Consider the following 24,113-nt stretch of genomic DNA (forward strand, 5'->3'; position numbering starts at 1 on the left):
ACAGTACAATAATACTGGGGGATTTCAACACACCTCTATCGCCAATAGACAAATGATTCAAACATAAAAATCAATAGATATTTCCAATATAAATAATAATCAAATGGACCTAACAGATATCTACAGAATATTTCACTCCAGAATAGCTGAATTTATTTTCTTCTCAGCAGCTCATAGAACCTCTTCTAAATTAGACCATATTCTAGGTCACAATGTCTTAGCAAATACTCCAAAATAGATATAATCTCCTATCAGATCATAATGTAATGAAACTAGAAATCAATAACAAGAAAAATTATAGAAACCACATATACATATGGAGATTGAACAATTCTTTTTAAAATGAGGAACAGATCATAGAAAAATGAAAGAAGTAGTCAATAAATTCTTAGAAACAAATGAGAACATATTAAAATCTCTGAGACAGTATGAAGGCAGTTCTAAGAGTAAAGTTTACAGCTTGAGTACCTACATTTAAAAAAAAAAAAATAGATCCCAAACAATCTAATTCTGCACCACAAGCCTTTAGAAAAGGAAGATCAAACTAATGCCAAAATCAGTAAAAGACAGGAAATAATTAAGATCAGAGTCAAAATTAATGAAATTGAGAATTAAAAAAAATATATATACAGGATCAATAAAACAAAGAGTTGGTTCTTTGAAAAGATAAACAAGATCAATAAACCCTTAGCCAAAAGAAAGAGAAGACCTAAATTAACAAAATTTGAGATGAAAAAGTAACACCATAGGGGCTGGGAATGTGGCTCGAGTGGTAGCATGCTCGCCTGGCATGTGTGAGGCACTGAGTTCGATCCTCAGCACCACATAAAAATAAAATGAAGATATTGTGTCCACCTTAAAAAAAAAAAAAAGTAACACCACAGATACTTCTGAAATCCAGAGGATCATTAGAAATATTTTGAGAATTTATACTCCCAATAAGCTACAAAATCTAGAAGACACTAATAAATTTCTAGACACATATGACCTGCCCAAATTAAACCAGAAAGATACAAAAACCTAAACAGACCAATATCAGGCAATGAAACTGAAGCAGCAATTAAGTCTTCTAACAAAGAAAGTCCCAGGACTGGATGGATTCTCAGCTGAGTTCTTTAGATAAGACCTTCAAAGAACTAGTACCAGTTTTCCTCAAATTATTCCATAAAACTGAAAGGGAGGAAACACTCCCAAATACATTCTATGAAGCCAGTATAACCCTGATACAAAAACCAGATATAGGCACATCAAGGAAAGAAAACTACAGACCAATATCCCTAATGAACACAGATGCAAAAATCCTGAATAAAATATTAACAAAATGCATTCAAAAATCACACCAAGAAGATAGTACATCAAGATCAAGTAGGTTTCATCCCAGGAATGCAAGGCTGATTCAACATACACAAATCAGTAAGTGTAATTCATCACATAAATAGAATCAAAGACAAGAATCATTCTCAATAGATGCAGAACAGGCCTCTCATAAAATCCAGCACCCATTCATGTTAAAAAACACTGAAGAGGATCTGGGATTGTAGCTCAGAGGTATATTTATACCTGCACATAGTGTAATTTTGTCAAATTCATTTCAAATTTTCTCACCTTTTCTATACCTCTTCTTTCCCCACTCAATCTCTTTCTTCTCCACTGACCTTCCCTTTATCTTTAGGATATCAGACCCTGTTTTCCCAGACCCATTTTTTTCTCTAGTTTTTGCATATGAGAAAAAACTTTTGACTCTTAATTTTCTGAATTTGGCTTATTTCTCTTAGCATGATGTTCTCAGGTTCCATCCATCTACTAGCAAAAGCCATAATTTCATTCTTTTTTTTATGGCTGAATAAAACTCCATTTTGTATATATACTACATTTTCTTAATTCACCTATTGACAGGCACCTGAATTGGTCCCATATCTTGGCTATTGTGAGTTGTGCTGCTATAAACATTAACATAACTATATCACTATACTATGCTGACTTTATTTCTTTGGAATAAATATCAAGGAGTGGGATAGCTGAGTCATATGGTAGTTTTATTCCTAGTTTTTTTGAGAAATCTCCATACTATTTCCCAAAGTGGTTATATTCATTTGTAGACAATGTATGAGAGTACTTTTCTCCTTACATCCTTGCCTCACCAGCATTTATTATTATTATTATTATTATTATTATTATTATTATTATTATTATTATTATTTTGTAGCAGGGACTGAATCCAGGGGCGCTTAACCACTGAGTCAAATCCCCAGCCTTTTTAACATTTTATTTAGAGACAGGGTCTCACTGGCTAAGCAAATCACTGAGACCCTGTTTCTAAATAAAATACAAAATAAGGCTAGGGATGTGACTTGATGGTCAGGTGCCTCTGAGTTCAATCCCTGATACCCACCCCTCCCCCCCAAAAAAATTAGGCAAAGACTTCTAATTGCCATCTAATAACATATTCTTCCCCCTTCCTCTGAAAGAGAACTGCAACTCTTTTCTAGACAGAAATGCATTCAAATAAAAAAAAAAAAAAACTTTATTTTCCTTTTCTTCTCAGTTATTACTGATGTATGATTCAGTTTGGGCCAATAAAGTATAAAAGAAATTATGTGTGATTCCTAGGAAGACTCCTTTAAAGGAAACTAATAACATGTTTTTCATTGCCTCTAAAAAGGATAACAGTGACTGGGGGAGACAAAAGAAAAAGAAAATTTTATAAACCTTCTATGTCTTTTGAATTTTGAACCATTCAAATGTCTTATCATACACATGTACACATATATGCTCACGCATTAAAAAAAAAAAACACAAAACTACAGTAATTTAGCTGAGGATATAGCTCAGCAGTAAGAGCAGTTGCCTTGTACAGGTGAGGTCCTGGGCTCCATCCCCAGCGCTACAAGATAGATAGATAAAATCATTATGGTTTAATGAAGAAAAATGGCAATTTTAGTATTCAGAGACCATTACAAGAGAAATTTGCTGTAGATGTTAAGTAAATTATCTTAACAAACCAACCAATATACCTACCCCACAACACAAAAGGTAACAGAGTGCCCAGGTAAACATTCCCCCTATTCTGCATCATAAGTTATTAAAAAAAAAATCCCAAATAAGTAAATTTGAGTTCAGAATGTGATAACAAAACAAACACTAGCTATTTTTCCAGAGTAAACCTAACAAACAGATATATATACTTATATATACTTTCCTCTCTTGCTTGGGTTTAGATTTATTTATTTGGGTGATGCTTTGAAAAATGCCCTTGGTGAGGACAGAATAATAGTAACTTTCTTTGCCAGTTGTAGTAAACTACTTCATGGATATGAGTCAGAAAAAGTTGCTAACGGAATTGTATCAAGAGGGTAGGGGTATGGAAGGCATAAAACATATGATATATCTATAAATTTAAAAACGTTAAGCACTTGAAATAAAGAATAAAGCAGTTTTCCCAACATCACCTCTTCTGATGAGTCAAATACTAAACTTTAGTGCACTGAAATGGATCTACACAGCATGGAACAACAGTGCAAAAAAATACAAAAGGCAATGGTGTAGAACTTATAGCCTACTGACAAGGCACAGTCCAGGCAATACAGAAGCCTGGAAGAACTTACCCCTGTTACTGCTGTTCTCTGGACTGGTACTAAGGGGGCTCTATTTTTTTTTTTTCTTTTCTATTTCCTGTTTCAATCATTCAAAAGCTTTCAGAGAAGGGGTTGGTTAGACACAATAAAACAGTTATCTTCTAACTCAAGAAACCTATTTCATCCTTTTGGTCAGTGATGGCTAGCATTTACTGATGACCTACCTTTATGTACTTTTTTCATAAAGTATTTCATTTAATCCTTTATGAAAATGGTAGGGTCAATTATTTTATTTTCATTTTACAGATGAGAAAACAATACTCAGAGGGGTTGAGGAAGGTACTTATAATCATACAACTACCAAACGGTGACAGGCCAAGTTGCTGCCTCTGAATCTAACATAAACCCAGTATGCTTAACTTAACAGTCCCGAGTTTCCTCAAATCCTGAGCTAATGGATGTTCTTCACAATCCTAAGTAGCTGTACAGCGATATGGCTCATTTCTTCACATCTGTTTTGTGCTAGGCAGAAAAGGATGCCTGCTATCTTGTAGGGAAAAATCTGGAGACCACTAGACAACTCTTAAATCTCCCCTCTGTGGCTACTTCTGTATATTTTCTTCATAGCTGTATATTACTTTCTGGTCACACAAAAAATTTAATGCTTATTTGATAATATGACAGATGTAAGATTTAAAATAATTAATGTACCTAAGACCTGTGTTCAAAACACAAAACACTTTAAAATCCATATTGTACAAAGAATGACTAAATGCCACAAAATATATCACAAGATATACTCTTGAAAAATAAAATACATTAGAGTTACTGATAGAGCTTTTAAAAAATGGATGTCTCTTTACTTCCCGATAGTTTAGATTTGGCAGATCTGGGGTGGGAACTAAACATCTGATGCACACGTCTGGTTAAGCATTTGCTATAAATGATTAGACTCTATTTAAAAATTATATAGTAACCAAGTTTAGAAAGCATCTCCTTTTTGAATGTGATAAAAAGATGACTTCCTGTCAGCATCCCCCAAAATAATACTCTTCTCTATTCCAAAAATATATCTGATTAAAAAGTAACCAAAATCTCCATAAAGTAATTCATGTATTACACTAAGAAAGATGATATTTACATACAAAGACATTTGTATATAAACAAAGTGCTGTGTTATGCACTATCACATAAACAAAGGGTAAGCCACCCATCCTGTTATCACAAAATTTTCAATCCAATAATTTTAAAAAATTAGATTATAGAGATCAAGTCATTTCATTGGCATATATAATTCAGAAAATAGAAGATTTATTAACACAGCTAGTTTTTACATGTTGAGCAGCAAAATTGATGGCATAACAATGTAAGTGTGAGAAAAGGCAGATGATAAAACAAATAAGCATTTCCGCTGCTTATTTCTATACCATGTGACTATTATTCCAAGTAAACAGACTTTGCATACACAGTTTTTATGATCGACTAATCCACTTTTAACAAGGGCCACAACAGAAACCTTGGCCTTAAACTACACAGTAAAACCAATTGTAATGGTTAAAAATTCCCTCATAAGTGACTATTTAGATATAACTTTTAGGATAAATGAGAAAATTCTAAGATGTGCACCTGCATATCTTATATTACTTAGTCATTACAAATATGTTATTTCCTCAATGTTTACATTTCAAAGCTTTTACAGCCAAGAGCACTCTACTCAATTCAAAAACTGACAGGCTTTAGTGAAGACAAATAAACCTCTTTGGATCATCAACTTTAGAGGTCAACATTAAATTCTGCTCTTCAATTTCAGCTCACATCCAAACTGATCCTGCAATAAGAAGAGCAGCAGGAAACACAGGGGATTGTGCTTCCCTTTTAACCCCACCCTACCCTTTTCCCAGCTTCCTATTCACAAAGGCAGAGAGACATCCTGATTTCAGACAAAAGGAACTCATAAAAGTGGGACTTACATATTATCAGAAAACTCATACTTAGGCATCTGGGACATGTAAAGATGCATTTTGCCAAAAGATTTTCTTAGAATTCAGATAACTCAAATGAATTTTATATATAATGCTAAACATACACATAAACACATACTTAGTATTATTAGTAGGTAATAATTTTTAAAAACACAAGGTTATGTAAAAAAATATTTTCTTTGGCCAAACTTGTCAGAAGTCAGAATTAATATGTTGCAGATGCAACATTTCTATTTAAGGAGTTATTTTAAAAGCGGGATGAGGGGCTGGGGCTGAGGCTCACGGTAGAGGGCTCGTCTAGCATGTGCAAGGCACTGGGTTCGATCCTCAGCACCACATAAAAATAAATAAAATAAAGGTATTGTGTCCAACTACAACTAAAAAAAAAATTTAAAAAGGGGGGCAGGAATGCTTTAAAAAAATGCAGGATGAATTTTGGGATGTGGGGAAGCTTCCCTGTGTGCAACTGACAAGCTTTCAATGATGAGGGGTAAAGAATTCCTAACACATTAAAAAAAAAAAAAAAAAAAGAAAAATCCTAACACATGTTCTTTCAGGCTGATTTGCTTAGAGACATAGAATTTGTTTGGAGATGTCAATATTGATTGCAAACTTGATAATGGGTAATATAAAACCTAATTATCTTTGCTACCCCAGTATATCCATCATCCACCCAAGTTAAGGATTAACAACAGAGGCTTCAGGATAAAACCTAAAGATACATTTTCATACTGTTACCCCTCAGTGGAACTTTTTTCCAGTTCTTTTATTTATTTATATTTGTGATTATATTGTGGAGGGGGGGAGGTAGGCATTTTAATTTCTAAAAGTCATTTAATGTTGCCTTATAATTACTACCTCTAAGAATGTAATCACTTACTTGTTAAAAATCCAAGTCTAGTGCCAGGTGCAGTGGCGTACGTCTATAATCTTGGCAGCTCGGGAGACTGAGGCAGGAGGATCGCGAGTTCAAAGCCAGCCTCAGCAACTTAACAAGGCCCAAAGCAACTCAGCAAGACCCTGTCTTAAAAAGGGCTAGGGATGTGGCTCAGTGGCTAAGCGCTCCTGGGTTCAGTTCCCAGTACCAAACAAAAAATAAAAATAAAAAAAATCCAAGTCTAAAATTGAAACAGATTACCTGAAGGTACCAAACTCCTTGAATAAAAGGCACACAATTAAAAACAAAAAACACCAGAGAAATCTTTTAGAAGCAACTAATGCTAACATTTTGGGTATCTGGTCTTGTTTTCAACAAACTTTCAAAATATTTGACAATAATCTTGTGCACTATACTGATCTGCCAACCTTGTCTCCAAGAAACTGCAAACAAATAAAAAACTAAAGTGGCTTTGCAAATACTACACTTGATATTGGTCGCATCCTACTTCTCCACTTCATTAGCAGCATGAATTTACCCTGTGCTATGTTCCAAAAATAACCACAATTTTCCCTAATCAGGCATAATGGTAACTCTAAATTTAAATAATTACCTCTTAAGATTGTCACAGTTCTAGCCTTTGGCCAGAGGTGTGATGGTTAGGAATCATTTCCACAATCTGAAGAAAATTAATGGACCTCCTTCTTAAAAAGTGACTTATGTACACAACATGCCCCAAAATACTACACACAATTTCTGCAATTTATAGATCTTCTGCTGAAGAGGCTGACTTGCAGGTTAAAAATCAATAATACAGGAAAACTGATATCTACACACAAAAGGATGAAGTTGGTTACCTTTCTATATCACATACAAAAAAAATCAACTCAAAATGGATTAAAGACCTAAATGTAAGTCCTGAAACAATAAAACTCTTAGACAAAAGCATGAGGAAAAGCTTTACAACATGGGACTTGGTGGCAGTGATTTCTTGGATATGAAACCAAAAGTACAGGCAACAAGAGCAAAAAAAAAAAAAAATAGACAAGTAGGACTACATCAAACTTCAAAATTTCTGCTCAGTGAAGGAAACAACAAAATGAAAAGGCAATCTATGGAATGGGAAAAAATATTTGCAAACTACGAGGGGCTTACTCTAGAATATGTAAGAAATAGGGGCTAAATTCTAGAATATTCACAAGGAACTCATATATCTCAACAACAAAATAATCCAATTAAAAATGGACAAAGGAGGGGCTGGGATTGTGGCTCAGTGGTAGAGCACTCGACTAGCACGGGCAGGATCTGGGTTCGATCCTCAGCACCACATAAAAATAAAGGCATTGTGTTGTGTGTCCATCTACACCTAAAAAAAATAATTTAAAAAAAAAAATGGACAAAGGACTTGACATGTTTTGCTGGTTAAAAATCAATAATACAGGAAAACTGGATATCTACACACAAAAGGATGAAGTTGGTTACCTACCTATACCACATACAAAAATCAACTCAAAACAGATTAAAGACCTAAATGTAAGTCCTGAAACAATAAAACTCTTAGACGAAAGCATTAGACATTTTTCCAAAAGAGATATGCAAAAATCAACAAGCACTTGAAAAGATGTTCAACATTATAAATTATTAGGGAAATGTAAATCAAAACCACAATGAGATAACACTTCTCACTCATTAGAATAACCACTATCAAAGAACTAAGTATCAAGCACTAGAAAGAATATGGAGAAACTGGAATGCCTGTGCAATTCTGGTTAAAATTTTCCAGTCATCATGGAAAATATAATGGCCAACAGCTGGAAGCATCTGTCATCAACAGATGAATAGATAAAGAAAAGGTAACAAGGGCTGGGGTTTGGCTCAGTGGTAGAGTGCTTGCCTAGCATGTGTGATGCACTGGGTTTGATTCTCAGCACCACATATAAATAAATGAAATAAAGAAAATGTAACACACACACACACACACACAAAGAATAATTTTCAGCCTTTAAAAAGAAGGAAATCCTATCATAAGGTACAATATGGATGAACCTTAAGATGATCATGTTAAGTGGAATATTCCTGTCAAAAAAGACAAATACTGCATGATTCTACTCATATGAAGCATCTAAAGTAGTCAAACTCCTAGAAACAGAAGGTAGAATATTACCAGGGCTGAGGGGAGGGGGAAAATGGGGAGTTATTGTTCAATGGGTAGAGTTTCAGTTTTCCAAGATGAAAAAGTTCCAGAGATCTGTTATGCAATAATGTGCCTAAAGCTAACGATTACTGTACTATACTTAAAAAATAGTTATGGTAATAAATTTTATGTCATGGTATTTACAATAAAAAGAATTTATACAGGTTGACTATCCCTTATCCAAAATGCTTAGAACCAGAAGTATTTAAGATTTCAAAGTTTTTCAGATTTTGGAATATTTGAGTCAAACATCTTTAATCTAAAAACCTGAAACTTTTCAAACATCATGTCAGCATTTGAAAAAGTTTCAGATTTCAAGAGCATTTGGATTTCAGATTTTCAGATTAGTGATGTTCAACTTGAATACAGAACCCTAAAGTGTATCAAAAATTTGGGAAGGAAGGCTGATGTCTATTATCAGGATTCCTTTGATGCCTTGCTAGGGCTACAGATGAACTTTGTTAACAAACAATTCAAGGAATAAGGCAGAGAGGGTGTTACAAATCACATATTTAATGACTACCCTGAGTCTGGTACCATGTAAGGTACCTTACTTGTATCATCTCATTTAATCTTCCAATAAGCATCCAAATAAGTACAAAAATAAAATGGAAAGTGGGTGAAACTGCTAATAAGGAGATCAACTATAGAAATACTAAAGTAATCCTGGAATAAAGAGATAACAATAGTGATAAAAGTTACTAGTACCACAGGTGGGATGACCTCCAAAGGTTCTTCAACCATTTCCTGGACCAGGGTGAATTTTGCTACCAAGAGGAAGAAGGAAGAAGAAGAAAAGAAAGAAAGAAAAGAACACAGAATACAAAAAAAGAAAAGATAAAGTAAAATAATCTAACACTAACCACTACAGAGATTTACATGCTTGCATAAACCCCAAAATCTTATGCTGAATTCCTAATCACCAATGATAAGAAATGTGGCCTTGGGAAGATGATTAGGTCATGAGGTAAAGCTCTCATAAATGGGATTAATGACCCTATAAAAGGGTCGGGGATGTATGTGGCTCAGTAGTAGAGCATTTGCCTGGCCCGCATGAGGCCCTGGGTTAGATACTTAGCACCACCAAACAAACGAAAAGGGCCCCTAGAGTTATCTTCCTTCTTATACCATGTGAGTATACAGTGAAAAGGTACCATCTATGAACTAGGAAACAGGCTGTCACCAGGCAACAAATCTGCTGGTGCCTTGATTTTAGACTTCATGTAGGCTCCAAAACTGTGAGAAAGAAATCTCCATTATTTATAAGCTACCCAGTTTATAGTATGTATTTCTCTTATAGTGCAAATGGACTAAGACAATAACTTTAAAAACCATCCAAGGGCTGGGGTTTTGGTTCAGTGGTACAGCACTTGCCTAGCACATGCGAGGCCCTGGGTTCGATCTTCCGCACCACGTAGAGATAGATAAATGAAATAAAGGTATTGTATCCAACTACAATTGAAAAATAAATATTTTTAAAAACCACCCAAATTTTTAATTATCACTTTTTAAAAAATAAAAATCCAATATCTCTAAATAAATGAGAAATAACTTTAAAAAGGTCACAATTCTTTTTAGACCCACATACAGAACCATCACAACTGTTAGCAAAACAAATTTCTCCTTTCCTCAAAATATCACCTCATTTAATACACATATGAAAAAAGAAAAAAAAATTGACTTTTTACTTTACCAGTTTCAAATTGCTGTTTTCACTATATGGGAAATGTTAAAACATAGATTTTGTCTGTTGATGTTTTTAGCTTTTATTTATATACAACCCTATTCCAAAACAGATGGGAGGTAGCTAAGAGGAAAGCATGCAACATAAGATTTCAAGAAAGAAGAGGGGGAGAGAAGGAAGAAGGAAATCAGGGTAGAAAACTTATGAAGTGTGCATGGGGACCCTACAAGGTGGTCTGTACCCCAAATATAAGCTAAGAAAGTCCTTAACAGAGGAAGGTACACATTTGGCTCCAGACTTTACAGCATCCAAAGCAAGAGGAAAATTTAACTGTTTTCAGGTTGAAGCATTTTTCATTCCAACATCCAGTTTTGAAAGTCAGAAGGCTCAATAGTTATGTCAAAATTCCAAAGAGATTCAAGAAAATAAAGCAGATGATCCTGAGGCACAAATTGTACAGAGATGTTGTCTAAACAATGCTAAGAAGTTGCTATACAAGTTGTTCTTGCCTAATAATTCACACAGGCTTCAAAGACATAGCATAGCCCCACAAAGAAAAGGGGCAGTGAAATGTTACTTTCATTTCTGCCTAGAGATTACTTGCATTTGATTTGGACTCTGACACTGCAAAGGCAATCTGTTCAGCAGTGTACCTTTAACAAAAAGTTGCTAGTTTCACACAAATCACCTTAGAGAAAGGAGCTTTCTCCTGGATGAATATGAGAGTCAGTTGTCTGGATCAATTTAATGCTGACAGTCTGTTTCAGGATGTTTTAAAAAATTGATTTATCTGCCAAATCAAATAGTATCAACAGGCTAATACAGCCAATATTCCTTATAAGCAACATAAAATTATATCACATTTCATTAACTGTTAACATGTCACCAATGGTAAACATGCTATTATTTTATGTACCACCAAAGAGGAAAAACACTGTTTATTAAACTATGGAATGTGAATGATTGCAAGAAACATCCTAATGACATATACTCCCCTGAGCATCATGAACTAGCTAGCTAGGTGTCGGTACACCTCACATCCTCTGGTGTTGGTTTTTGCTCTTACCTTCTTCTCCGACCTGTGCTTTCTCTACTTTATCCCAACCACTATGCTAGTTGGTTTCTCACCGACCTCTTTTGGCTCTCTATCAGGAAATACTCTCATCTCTCTTTTTGCACTATTGCTTAACTCTTTTCCCCATCTATATATGCCCAAATATGTGATGGTTGCGGGGAGCTGGGCAGAAAAAAAAATGTGTTTATAAATCAGCTTCTTCAAGAGACACCAAAGCCCTGTAGATCACATTTATTTTAAGAATATTATAGCCACAAAATGATTGTATAATTGACCATAGAAAGAATTTAAATTCAGGCAACATTAAACAACAACCCCCCAGTCCCCTGCCAAAACACACACACACACACACACACAGTAATCAAGGTCACTGGGGTCTTCTTCTTCTTCTTTTTTTTTTAAATAACAACCAGGGGCTGAGGTTGTGGCTCAGCAGTAGAGCCCTCGCCTAACGTGCGAGGCCCTGGGTTCGATCCTCAGCACTTCATAAAAATAAATAAAATAAAGGCATTGTGTCCAACTACAACTTAAAAATAAATATTTAAAAAAAAAAAACCCCAAAGGCAAAAATTCCCCTTGGTGTTCCAGGCACAAAGTATGCAATTTTAAAGTGAGTTAAGATTCAGAATTGGGATGTACCAGTTCCAAACATTATTCCATCCTAGGCCCTCTGGAGATTGTAAGACAGATAACACTTTAATCATACATTAATCCCTCCTTAAATGTGACCAATCCAAGCAATTTACCAAATACCAAAATAAATTAACTTCAACATGCTGAATAAGCTTTAACTGCTTTCAAAGTTACTTTCTGAAAACTAACTGCAAATTAATTTCTAGCTAGGAGCTTAAAATTTTAAGAGTTAGTTATAAGAACTTGGAGAACTTGATTCAACAAATTTAAGAGAATGACTGTTATGTTCTAAGGCTAGAAATAAATAAAATCCTGTTCTCTATTTTATGTCTATAGAGATGCTTGTCCTTTAAGAAAAATATACATTACAGAGTATAGAAACAAAAATAAGCAATTCATTCTGTCTGAGCTACAGATAGGGATGGGAATTGAACCAAAAAAGAATACCTACAAAAGCAGCACGTGGAAAGTGAAAGAGGAGGATGCGCTTACCTCAGTTGAAACCAGGGAAGAACATTCTAAGCTTGGAGACAGGGCTAAATATAGACTTTACTTTTCCCTTTAAAACATACCTTGTAACATTTCAAAAATAGCTTATAGAGGTAACTCCCCAAAGATACAACAAATACAAGTAAATTAGTTTGAAAAATGTATCTAAGATGCTGGATCTTTTAAAATATATGGTAAACCCAGGGGGAAGGCAAAGGAATTCCTGGAGGGCAGAAATAAGAAGAAAATATAAATTCACCAGAGTAACACTATAGCCAGAGTTTTCCCTAGAGTTACTGGCCAATCTTTGGTAGACAAAAGTCTAGATTTTAATGGGTTACTTGCCGAGATGTCAGGAAACCACCTGGAGCCCCTAGCAGGGAGACAGATTGGATTACCAACACCTTTATAAATATGCCAAGACTCCCACCCCCACCCAGCAAGGCTGCATCTTTAGTGGTTGAGATTGGAAGGAAAAAATAATAATAATTCTCCAGAGATAACAGGAATAAGCATTTTGGTAGAACAGTAAAACAAAAACAGTCTCTACTGAATTCTTAAACATAAATTTGCATCCCTGTGGGGCTAAAATTCAACCTAGTGTTTGGCCTGGAAAACCTCAAATCAAATATTTACTCACTCAAATCACTTCTGAAAAAAAAAAAAAAAAAAAAAAGGAAAAAAAAAAAGAAAATCTAATTTCTAGCCTCAAAAAAATTCTAACAAAGTACCAGCAACCATGAGTACAAAATTTTTAAAAATCTCCAGAGAAACAAACTCCTTTAAGTAAGAGACACTGAACAAGTAGGTGCACAAACCTATAATCCCAGCTATTCAGAAGGTTGAGATAGCAGGATCACAAGTTAGAGGCCAGTATCAGCAACTGAGCAAGATCCTGTCTCAAAATAAAAAATAAAAAAGGGTCCATGGTAAAAGTCCCATGGGGGAACAAAAAGACAATGAACAACAACAAACAACAGAAATGGATCAGCAAAGACAGAATTTTTCCAATGTAAAAAGGGAATATGAAGTACTTACAATATACTTTAAGAAATATAATAGGGGAGAAAAATAGATGAAGAAGAGGAGAGGAAGCTATTAGTAGATTTGAAAACAGACAATATTTTTTACCTATAGACTTTAAATATGCATGTTAAAATTTCTAGGGCAATTGAAAGAACAAAATAAGGTGTGAAACTTTCAAATACATAGAAGTGGAAATTTCAAGCAGTTCATAAGAAGGTAAATAAAGAGAAAAATATGAAAGGCAGGACATATGGAATATATGAATAAGATTGTAGGGAAAAAAACTTAAAGGATTAATACAATCAGCCCTGAGTATTCATGGACTCTGTATGCAGGGATTCAATGACCCATGAATCAAAAATATTCAGGAAAAATAAAACTGCATCTACTAATCATGTACAGATAACAGACATTTTTTGTTCTTGTCATTATTCCCAAACAACTATTTACATAGAATTTACTTTTATAGGTCCTTTAGTACTCTAAAGGTGATCTAAAGCATACAGAAGGCTGTACTTAAGTTATAAGCAAAATACTATGCCATTTTTATTTGTTTTTTTAATTTTTTAATATTTATTTTTTTAGTTTTTTGGCGGACACAACATCTTTGTTTGTATGTGGTGCTGAGGATCGAACCCAGGCCGCACGCATGCCAGGCGAGCGTGCTATTGCTTGAGCCACATCCCCAACCCCCATGCCATTTTTATATAAGGGACTTGAATATCTGTGAATTGGTCCTGAAAGTAATCCATCAGATATAGTAGGATGACAGTATTCATGAATAACATTTACAGATAAGTACTTCACTTAAAAGACTGTCAAACAAGATTTTTAAAATCAAGTATACAATGTTTACCTGAGACACATAAAATATAAGCACATGGAAGTGTTGAAAGTAAAAGGATAGCAAAAAGAGAAGTTTAAAAACACTAAACAAAGGAAACTGGTTAACCATTTCCAGTTAGGATGAAGTAAGAAACAATGTTTTTTCCTTACCAAATAAAAAATAATTTTTGTTGGTTGGTTGGTTGGTTAGTTAGGTGGCTGTATATGAAAAGTTGAGGACTCAAAGAATGTAAATAAACTAAAAGAAAGAAAGAAAGACAATCCCTTGCTAAAAGAGAAAATACTTCAACTCCTCTTCATCCCTGAGGAATAATCAGTGAGGAACAAAGTGGCATCTGAAAGGGGTAAGAAGAAAAAAACAAAATCTTTTACCAAATTTTCACTGGTTAAAAATAGTTTGATTAATTACAAATCTGAGAATTTGTAGCTCCAGAGTTTATACCCAGTCTGCTGAGTCTTTCTCAAAGGGGCTTCATGTAAGATACAGCATGACAAAGATCCACCTCAAGTAACAAGGTACCTTAATTGAGTGTAAGGTTGAAGACAGTTCAGGAGGGTCTTACTGGTCACCAACAGAATTTTTTTCACAGAAATTGACAATTCTATAATGATATGGAAATTAAAAGTTTCTATAATAATAAACACTCTTGGAGGAATTGCACTGTCTGATTTCAAGAGTCACTGTTATGGTTTGGATGTGAAGTGTCCTCCAAAAGCTCACATGTGACACAATGCAAGAAGGTTCAGAGGAGAAATGATTTCGTTGTCAGAGTCTTAACCCAATCAGCCTGATAGGAATTAACAGTGATAAATAAAGTAGTAGGATGTGGCTGGAGGAGGGTCGAATTGGGTATATAGTTTGTATCTACAGAGTGGAGACATCTTTCTGCTTCCTGATCTCACTTAAGCTGCTTCCCTCTGCCACACATTCTGCCATGAATTCACACATGCTTCACCTCACACCCCAGGGAATGGAGGCGGCCTTCTATGGACTAAGATCTCTGAAACCTGAGCCCTGAAATAAACTTTTCCTCCTTTAAAATTGTTCTGGTCAGATCCTTTAGTCACAACAGCGAAAAAACTGACTAAAACAGTCACTTTAATTTCAGCAGTTCTCTACCAAGGGTGATTTTTGTTCCCTAGAGGGTATGTGGCATTGTCTGGAGACATTTGCTGGTTGTTACAATCAGAGAGATGCTACTAGCACTTCTAGTGGGTAGAGGCCAAGGATGCTGCATACCCTAAAGCCTCCCAGAACAAAGAATTATCAGTCCAAAATGGCAATAGTGCTAAGATTGAGAAACCCTGCTCTAAAGCTATAATAATCAATACAATTGATTATTATATTGATTATATATTAATATACAATAATATATTATTGTATTGATTATTATAAAGCTATAATATAATATAATATAATATTGTAATATAATATAATATAATATTGTAATATTTACAATAGACAAAAGACCAATGAAACAGAATAAAAGTCCAGAACTACATTCTATTATTCTATTAACACAGTCAACTGAATGTCCACAACAAATTAAAGGTTTCAATAAGAAAGTCATTTAACAAAAGTTTTTGTGAGAATAAGTTATCAGTATTTAAAGGGGGGAGGCAACCTCAACATCAACATCAACAATAAAAACTCCTCAAACTCTTTCTCCACATACAAAATTAATATGAAATGGAAAGTGATCTGAACATAAAAACTATGAAACCTATGGAAAAAAACAAAGGAGAACACTTTCATGACTCTGAACTAGGTAAAGATTTAAAGACCAAAAAGCACTAAAAATAAGAGGGAAAAATTGATACATCTAACTTCTCCAAAATAAGCATTTCTGCATCAAAAGATACTGTTAACAAAAACAAAAGGTAAGTTATAGACAAGGAAAAAAATATTCAGAATATATTTGTCTGTCAAAAGACTAGTACTCAGCCAGGCAAAGCCCTAAGCAACTCAGCAAGACCCTGTCTCTAAATAAAATATAAAAAGGGCTGGGGATGTGGCTCAGTGGTTAAGTTCCCCTGGGTTCAATTCTTGGTATCAAAAAAAAAAAAAAAAAGACTAGTGCTCAGAAAAATAACATCAGACAGTATAGTAATAATAATAATAACTCAATTTTTTGACTTGGGCAGGAAACTGGAACAAACATTTCAAAGAAAGATACAAAGAGTCAATAAACATATGAAAATGAACCAAACACCATTAGTCATCAAGGAAATGCAAATTAAATCCAAAATGAGATACCACTTCACACACACTAAAATGAATACATTCAAAGACTATCAAATGTTCCAAGAAAATGCCATGAATTGGAACTTTCATCTTTTTTGGCAGTGACGCACACTGGTAAAACCACTTTAGAAAACAGTTCAGTGGTTTTAATAAAGTTAAATATACATCTACTCTACAACCCAGTAGTTTCACACCTAGATTTTTATCCTCAGAGAAAATATATATTCCAAGAGACTGAGATAAGAATATCCTAAACTTGAAACAGCAGGATGGATAAATCATGCTATATTCATACAATGGAATATGATTCTGTAATTTAAAAAAATCCCAAACACTGATAAATGCAAGCAGCATGGATGAACTGCAAAGACATGGAGAATGAAAGAAGCACATAAGAGTATGTACATTCATATTGTATGATTTTGTCTATATAAAATCTAACAAGGGGAACTAATCAGAGATAACAGAAACCAAAATAGTGGTTGTCTAGCACTTGGGAAAGGGATACATGGTGGAAGTGAACTTCCCAAGGGTTTTGAAATATTGGTTGAAGTCTGGCTGAAATCTGATGAAATGTTCAGTATCTTTATTGGAATGGTGCTATGCCAAAACTCATTAAAATGAATACTTAGGTCTGCTGCATGTAAATTACAGTTGAAATTTTTAAATTAATTTCAAAAAAGTAACAGTGGAAGCTGCATTAGTACTGCATTATAAGAGATCAAACAAACTTGTGGAAAAGAGTTTAAGATAAGACAAGTACATAGTTTGAAGGCTCAATAAAATAGAAAGATATAACTTCAACATTTACATGAACCTAACAAGAGCTTCAAAATACATACAGCAAAAATTGACAGAAGAGGGATTTGGGTTGTAGCTCAGTGGTGGAGTGTTTGCCAAGTACATGTGAGGCACTGGGTTCGATCCTCAGTGCCACATAAAAATAAATAAAGTAAAGGTATTGTGTCCATCTACAACTAAAAAAATATTTTTTAAAAAAACTGACAGAAGGCACTGGAGTAATAGATTTTAACAATATGTTTATCAATTGTGCATATAAAATTATGCATATAAGATGTGCTTATTTTATAAGGCTTATAATATTTAAATAATACAATTAATAAATATCTAGTGGACATATAATAAACACTACACTAAATAATTTCAGGATAAAGATACATTTTAAACACAACAGAATATTTATAAAAATTGATCACTTGTAAATCCACAAGGTAAATCTCAACAAATTCCCAAGAAAATGATATCAATCATACAGATCATGTATTCTAATCACAACAAAATTATATCACAAGGTAGTAACTTGAAAATATCACTTTAGAAAATTTAAAATGTACTTTGATATAATTTATAGGTTAAAGAAGAAATACAATAAATGTAAATATGCCAACTGATTTTTTTCAGAAAACTACAAAGGCAAAAAACCAATGGAAAAAGGCCAAGATTTCAACAATGGGATTGGAATAATTGGATAATCATATGTTTTAAAAAAATTAGAAGCTCTACCTAAATATCACACCTAATACAAAAATAAACTCAATGCAAGGTATAGTAGCGCACACCTGTAATCCCAGTGGCTTGGGAGGATCCAAGGCAGTAGGCAGGAAGATCCAAATTCAAAGCCAGCCTCAGTAACTTAGCAAGGCCCTAAGCAACTCAGAGAGACCCTGTCTCTAAAATATATATGTATATAAAAAAGGGTCCTGGGTTCAATCCCTGGTACCAAAAAAAAAAATTAACTCAAAACCTGAAACACAGAGACTACAGCACAAAGCATTAAACTATACAACACTCAGAAGAAAACAGGAAAAATCTTCATCTAAGCCAGGCAAAGAGTTTTTAAATGTAACATCAAAAACATGATTTGTTAAAAGAAAAACCTATCAACTGTACTTCACCAAAATTAAAATGTCTGTATTGCAAAAGACACTATTTAAATTATTGAAACAAATAAACAACAACAACAAAAAAAAACTACAAAGTAAAATGGGAGTGGTGGCACATGCCTGTTATCCCAGCAACTCTGGAAGCTGAGGCAGGAGGATCCCAAGTTCAAAGCCAGCCTCAGCAATTTAGCAAGGTCCTAAGTGAGATCTTGTCTCAAAAACTATATTTAAAAAAAGAAAAGAAAAGAAAAATGGCTGGGGATGTAGCGCAGTGGTAAAGTACTCCTGGGTTCAATCCCTAGTACCAATAAATATATAAATAAACAAACTACAAAGTAGGAGAAAATATCTTCACATCACACATCTGAAAGACGACTTGCGCGCATACTATTAGAAAGATTGCTCAAGGGCTATGGTTGTAGCTCAGTGGTAAAGTGCCTGCCTAGCATGTGTGAGGCACTGGGTTCGATCCTCAACACCACATAGAAATAAATAAAGATATTGTGTCCATGTACAATTAAAAAAACAAAAAAAAATTGTTCAAAAGCTAGTATTAGTTTGCTTGTCTAGCATGTGTAGGCACCTAGATTCAATCTCTAGTACTAAAAATAACAACAACAAAAAAAAAACTAAAATTAAGGAAATAAAGAATTCAAATAAAAATTGAGCAATGGCTTGAACAGATGCTTTACCAAAAAGATATACATATGGCTAATCACTTGAAAGATGCTAAACATCTTCAGTCATTAGGGAAATGTAAAACCACAATGAAACAGCACTATATATCTTCTAAAAAAGGCTAAAATTGGAGAGAAAAACAAGACATTACCAAATGTTGACAAAGATGCAGAGCAACTAGAACTCTCATACTTTGCTAATGGGAACCTCATAACTTTGGAAAACAATTTGGCAGTTTCTAATGAACTTCAAATAGTTTGACCCAGCCATTACACTCCTAGATATTTATCCAAAAGAAATGAAAGTTTATCTCTATACAAAGATCTGTAATAAATGTTCATTCCAATTTTGTTAAAAACTAGAAATAACTCAAATGTCCATCAAGACGTGAAGAGATTTTTAAGTTACAATATATGAATACAATTGGAAATGAATGAACTATTGATATATGCAACACAGGTCATAAGAACTGAAATGTGCCCTTTGGATCTGGTACATAACTGCTAATTAAAAGAACACTGGTCATTTATTTGTCAGAGCAGTTTGAGCTATATGGTATATGTGGAAATGATTGTACAGTGGACTGACAATAAATGAAAGGTGAAGGAGTAGTGATAGTGGGGCTGGGGATGTGGCTCAAGTGGTAGCGCGCTCGCCTGGCATGCGTGCGGCCCGGGTTCGATCCTTAGCACCACATACCAACAAAGATGTTGTGTCCGCCGAGAACTAAAAAATAAATATTAAAAATTCTCTCTCTCTCTCTCTGTCTCTCCCTCCCCCCTCTCTCATTCTCTCTTAAAAAAAAAAAAAAAAGGAGTAGTGATAGTGATTGAAGACTACTTTTTTCAGAAACCTGGCTTTGAAGGGAAAGAAAAAAGTTTAGTTTGGTACTCTAGAAGATGATGACAGTTGAATTTAGGGATGAATTTAGGCTAACAGGAAAGTCCTGAGAGAGACAAAGTTTGAAAATTAAGGAGAAAAAGGTAATAAATGGACCAAAGCCCTTGGAAAAGCTGGAAGAGAACAGGATTCAGGGTCAGAAAAGTAGAAGAAAGCTAAGTATGTTAATATAAGTCTGTCTGTGGGTGGAACAGGAAGTTATCCATTTCCTGCATCCTTTGGCTTTCTCTATAAAATAGCAGATGAAGTCATCCATAGACAGTGAGGAAGAGGTGGAGTAGGAACTTGACAAGAGTGGTGGAGGTTTGAAATAGCCAAGTGAGCAATAGAGAGACATGACTTAAGACAAGTTTAATACTTGCAAGAGAACAATGAAGACCCAGCAAAGGTTATAAACCGTGAACCATGTCAAATTACCATAAAAGTTCATAAATGTCTAGAGATGAGCCTTGTATAAATTATGGGATAAACTGAAGATATATATTTATTCATCACTGTGAATCTATAATAAAGTCTGGGTTCACAAAAGGAGTAGCATTGACCTAGACAGCTACAGCTATCTTCTCTCAGCTTTCAAATCTGTTCAACTTCAAACTATCATCCTTACAACTCCCTGAGCAGTTAAAGAGAAATCTGATCATTTTAATCATCTGTTTTGTTTTGGTGCTAGGGACTGAACCCAGGGGCACTTAACCACTGAACCATGTTCCCAGTCTTCCTAACCTTTTTTAAAATTTTGAGACAGGGTCTCACCAAGTTGTTGAGGCTGGCTTTGAACTTGGATCCTTCTGCCTCAGCTCCTCAGTCGCTGGGATTACAGGCATACAACACCATGCCTGGCCCTTAATCATTTGTTTGAATGCATTCAATAGCTTTCTAGACTTAAATAAAATCTAAAGGTATTTATATAGCAAACAAGGTCCTTCACAATTGAACTTCTTATTCTTATTTCTTAGCAGTCACTCCCTCATCCTACAGTTCAGCCATATTGAACTAATTCCAAATTCCCATGCACTCATGACTGTACTTGAAATTCCCTTTGTTTGAGGTGTCCTTCCCCCTCATATCAAAATTTAACTCAGATGTCATTCCCATAATTAGTCAAATACAAAAAAAAAAATTCACTGCATAAGCACAGGGTTCTGTGCACAACATAATACTGTGAAAAGTATCTCCTCAGAATTGCCAAACTGAGGTCCTGGGTATCCCATCTGTTTTCCCACAGTAAGCATCCTATGCATATCTGTATGTACATGTTTTTTTTTAATATCTTTATTTTATTTTTATGTGGTGCAGAGGATCAAACCCAGTGCCTCATGTGTGAGAAGCAAGTGTTTTGCCAATGAACCACAACCCCAGCCCCTATATGTATATCTTAATTGAATTTTTTTTAAAACAAATATTCAAGTACAAGTTTCTTCCAGGTAGAACTGCATTAGGGAAGCTTCCTTGGCCTCTCACGTTAGATATGGCACCATAACCACTGTTTTTCTCCATAAAACAAAAGTGGTAAATGCTAATTGGTAATAATAAAAAACAGTAATATTTAGTAAAGATTTACTATGGATGAAACATTGTAGCATTTTATATGCATGGCCACATTTCATTTTCATAAGAACCTGAGATAGGTACCATTATAATCTCTATTTTATAGAAGAAGAAACTGAGGCCCAAAGCAACCTGCCTGAAACCACACTGCCAATAATAAATAGCAGAATGTGAATAAATGGCAGTCTAGGTAGACTAACTCTAAGACTGTGTACTTAGACTGGCTGCTCTGAAAAGCCATCTCTGTATTGTTCCTGGGTCCAGCTCCCCACTCGCCGGCTGCCGCCGACTCCAGCAGCTTTATTGCCAGAGTCCCTGAACTCTAGTTTCCTTTTTAACACACTGCATCGGATCACCGGCGTGCCCCACCATGTCAGACACAGCCAGCCATGGACACTAGCTCTGAAATCACCACCAACGACTTAAAGGAGAAGGAAGTTGTGGAGGAGGCAGAGAATGGAAGAGACGCCCCTGCTAATGGGAATGCTAATGAGGAAAATGGGGAGCAGGAGGCTGACAATGAGGTAGATAGATGAAAAAGAGGAAGAGGGTGGTGAGGAAGAGGAGGAGGAGGAAGGTGATGGTGAGGAAGAGGATGGAGAGGATGAGGAGGCTGAGGCAGCTACGGGCAAACGGGCAGCTGAAGATGACGAGGATGATGATGTTGATACCAAGAAGCAGAAGACCAATGAGGATGACTAGACAGCAAAAAAGGAAAAGTTAAACTAAAAATAAAAGGCCTCCGTGACCTATTCACCCTCCACTTCCCATCTCAGAATCTAAACGTGGTCACCTTCGAGTAGAGAGGCCTGCTTGCCCACCCGCCCACCGCAGGCAGTGCCACCTGCAGATGACACGTGCTCTTCACCACCCAACCAAAATCACAACGTGAATTTGCAATGGTGAGGAAAAAAGAACCAAAACTTCCAAAGCCCTGCTTTTTTTTCTTAAAAGTACTTTAAAAAAGGAAAATTTGTTTGTATTTTTATTTACATTTTATATTTTTGTACATATTGTTAAGGGTCACCTACTTTTAATGACCAAAGCAGCCTTTGAAGTGTTCTCAATCCTACTTCTGACTTTACTTGTGGTGTGACCATGTTCATTATAATCTCAAAGGAGAAAAAAAACCTTGTAAAAAAAAGGCAAAAACAACAACAAAACAATCTTATTCCGAGCATTCCAGTAACTTTTTTTGTATATGTACTTTAGCTGTACTATAAGTAGTTGGTTTGTATGAGATGGTTAAAAAGGCCAAAGATAAAAAGGTTTCTTTTTTTTGTCTATGAAGTTGATGTTTATTTTTTTGGCCTGTTTGACGTATTTGTGAAACAATGTTGTCCAACAATAAACCAGAATTTTATTTTGCTGAGTTGTTCTAGCAAAAAAAAAAAAAAAAAAAAAAGACTGTACTTAAAATAATTTACTTCATATCTGCCTTTTCTGCTTAACACTATATTAATTTTGTCCCCAGTATACCCTCAGCGCTCACAGTCTAGTACACAGGTCTTCATCAAATGTTTGCTAAAAAGATGATAGTAAATTCAGACCTTTTAGATTTATCCCTACTAAATTTCTGCTTGTCAATTTCTGCCTATCGTTCTTATAGTACTCTATCTAAATACCTGTCATCTGTTATGTTACCCATCTTTCCTGGCTCCCTCTGATCTGTAAATTTGGTAAGCCTTCCATGTTACTTTTCAAATTATCAATAAAATGATACAAACTCCTACACTAAGGTTCAGAAAATTGTTTTTGACATCTTAAATCTGGACATTCATCCAACAACTTAACTGAAATCATAGCTATATAAATGCTTTAAATGGCTAAAGAATAAACCCATTACTTTGGTAGGGTTTTTCATAACATATGATTTTACCTAAACTTTTGTCAAGGCTTGCAGTCTTTCAATGGGTAGGTAAGTCAACACTCACAACATTTCATTCAGTTTAATTATTTCTTATCTTCCAAAAGCACTTCTCATCTTGGCTGGGCAGGTGGCACTCCCCTGTAATCCCCAGCAGCTTGGGAGGCTGAGGCAGGAGGATCGTGAGTTCAAAGCCATCCTCAGCAACTCAGTGAGGCCCTAAGCAACAGAGTAAGACCCTGTCTCTAAATAAAATATAAAAAAAGGCTAGGGATGTAGCTCAGAGATTAAATACCTCTAAATTCAATCCTCAGTACCAAAAAAAAAAAAAAAAGAAGAAGAAGAATAATTTCTCATCTTGTGCTAGCCCTTCCATTTGTCATAAAGCTCCCAAGAAGATAGAATTGAGGAATAAAATGTTCCATATTACTATTTGAACTTTTATGAAGATGAGCAAAAAACTTCCACAAGTGTGATTCTACAAACAACATCTTTGGCAACAGGAATTAAGGACTTTATACAATATAGACAAATGCAAACAACATAAAAGAACTTTCATGGGGCTGGGATTGTGGCTCAGCGGTAGAGCG

The 24,113-nt window shown here is 34.9% G+C and overlaps 1 protein-coding gene and 1 pseudogene across 2 annotated transcripts in view; one reads left to right on the forward strand and one right to left on the reverse strand.

Moving 5' to 3' along the window:
• Positions 1-22,462, forward strand: part of LOC308635476 (prothymosin alpha-like) — a 30,351-nt pseudogene extending 7,889 nt beyond the window's left edge. The window contains exon 2 of the transcript in view: positions 21,983-22,462. The product of the transcript in view is annotated as a prothymosin alpha-like (transcript). The remainder of the gene's footprint in view (positions 1-21,982) is intronic.
• Positions 1-24,113, reverse strand: part of NLK (nemo like kinase) — a 144,453-nt gene that overhangs the window by 96,429 nt on the left and 23,911 nt on the right. The gene's annotated exons all lie outside the window — the stretch shown is intronic.

The sequence above is a fragment of the Spermophilus citellus genome (genome assembly GCF_964194105.1).
Source record: "Spermophilus citellus genome assembly, chromosome: 17".
NCBI classification, from domain to species: Eukaryota; Metazoa; Chordata; class Mammalia; order Rodentia; family Sciuridae; genus Spermophilus; species Spermophilus citellus.